Source organism: Propithecus coquereli, unplaced genomic scaffold (genome assembly GCF_000956105.1).
Source record: "Propithecus coquereli isolate 6110/MARCELLA unplaced genomic scaffold, Pcoq_1.0 Scaffold9, whole genome shotgun sequence".
Classification (NCBI taxonomy): Eukaryota; Metazoa; Chordata; class Mammalia; order Primates; family Indriidae; genus Propithecus; species Propithecus coquereli.
In genome coordinates, this window is record NW_012155284.1 from 19,702,843 (window position 1) to 19,704,912 (window position 2,070).

At 34.1% G+C, this 2,070-nt stretch overlaps 1 protein-coding gene across 2 annotated transcripts in view; it reads left to right on the forward strand.

Moving 5' to 3' along the window:
- LOC105826564 (cAMP-specific 3',5'-cyclic phosphodiesterase 4D-like) overlaps positions 1-2,070 on the forward strand; it is a 490,226-nt gene that overhangs the window by 447,041 nt on the left and 41,115 nt on the right. The window lies entirely within an intron of this gene.

The window sequence follows — 2,070 nt, forward strand, 5'->3', positions numbered from 1 at the left end:
AAATGGGTTGTATGAGGCCAGAAGCAAAAACTGGGAAAACAGCTGTAGAGATGGCTCATGAATTCATAGAGGTGTGGGGAGAAAGTACTGACCAAAACATTACTCCCTAGACTTTATTCTTTGAGTTTATCATTTTCTCATATAAATGGACTAAATTAAAGACAGCTAATCACGTACCTTGGGTTCAGTATCACTCTACTTTTTCTTCCTTGTCTTACCTTATTCTTATGAGCCAAGTTTCATGAGTATGCGTGGGCACTCAGGAAATAATTTTTAAGGATATTATGAGCTGTGTGTGGAGAAGGCCATATGAGGAGAAGGCCAGAATCACAAATGAAGGACGACACCATGTTGTCTGGCTGCTCTTGCCAAAAATCTCAATGTTTCCATCTTCTTGCTGAATCATTGGTGCACTTGTCTACTTGCCTAGTGGTGGACAAAGAGTCTCTGATCCACTGGTTAGTTTTTTTACCATCCTGTGAAAATATTCAGAAAGAACATTTCCAATGAGGAAATGTGAATAATGACCTTGTTTTGTGATTAATGCTGTAATTTTTGTCACTAGTAAATGAATCAAGCCTCAAATTATTCATATTTTGATATGTCCATTCAACTCTCAAACTTCCATATCATGTTCCGATTTTGTCACCTTCTGTAAAAACCATCATCACAATTTTACCTTTCAATATTGAATAAGAGTGTTCAGACTTTGGGGGAAAAATCTGCTAAATAAACAATTCTTCATGACCATAATTTATTATAAGTATAAAAAACAAATGAATTCATAATACTTAGGGTTTTTCTTTCATTTTGTCATGATGTCTTTGTTATTCACATGGAAATAAACTAATTTATGGTTGAATTAGAAAATTCTAACCATGGATAGTGTTTTTTTGTGGGGGGCAAGAATCCATTTAGGTAGTAGCATATGCTTTCTAAGTCTCTTTTCATTATATTATGATTTTAGCTAAAATAATGAATATTAAAATATCGTATTTTACAAAATTTTCCACTTTTACTAAGTCACTGTACATGCTGAGAAAAATCAAGCAAAAAATTCTTTGGAGTGGTCTCTTGGTAAATGTAAACACTTTAAGGATAAGACTATGCTTTATTCAGAGTTGAATCTCTCGGATCTAGCATAGTGGTTGGCACAGTAGGTGCTCGGAACTATTTTTGGATAAGTAAATAAATTGGTTGCTGGAGAAGTCAGGGGCATAATGTCTTTGAAGCATACTATTGCTTCCAAAGGTGTACTTAACATAGATTAACATACATTTTTCTTCTAGTTAATATCATGTTAACTATTATAAAATGCTCATATCTTGCTGAAAAATTTTTCACCAGTTTTACCTTGAGGTACGTTGGCAAATAAGATGTCTTGACAGCTACTTCGTAAGTGTAGCCAACTAGTAAAGTATTAATAGTTACACTGTTCACATCTGTGTTTTCATACTAACATTAGGTAAAAATCTAGTTTGTCTTCATATTCTTGATTATTCAGTAATGTTTTGCCCTGTAAAAGTACACTTTGTCATCTCAGTTGCCTCTTTCTGAGTCAGAACAGATTCAATCTAACTTGCGACTCAGGTCTCTACCAAACTGTCTGTATCAGGAGTTCTATTCCATTGGTGCTTCTGAAACTAACCTTCATGATATCTCAAGCATTTCTTTTCTCTGCATTGCTCATAGCAAAGATTCTGTTCTCTTGCCTTTTAACTTTAAATTGTTTTTCAAAATTGATTTTAATGTTATATATTCAATGAGACGTTTTCATGAAACTATTTCTTAGCTTTTTCCATTCAATGGCCATCAAGTCAGGCTCATTTACATCTCCATTGTGATTAAAAACCTATATTTTAAATGAGCATCAAAATACATCTTACAAATTTGTGGCCACCTGCAGTGCTGTTGCAGTTCCCTAGTGTTTGGGACCATGCTGTGATGGTTTCAATCACCAAATTCCCTGTAATGCACCTCCATGCTTCAAGGTTATTCTGAATTTACCTTGTTATCTTTTGCATTTTCACCACTTACAAGCTTTTGCTTCAAATATAACTGCTTGTAACT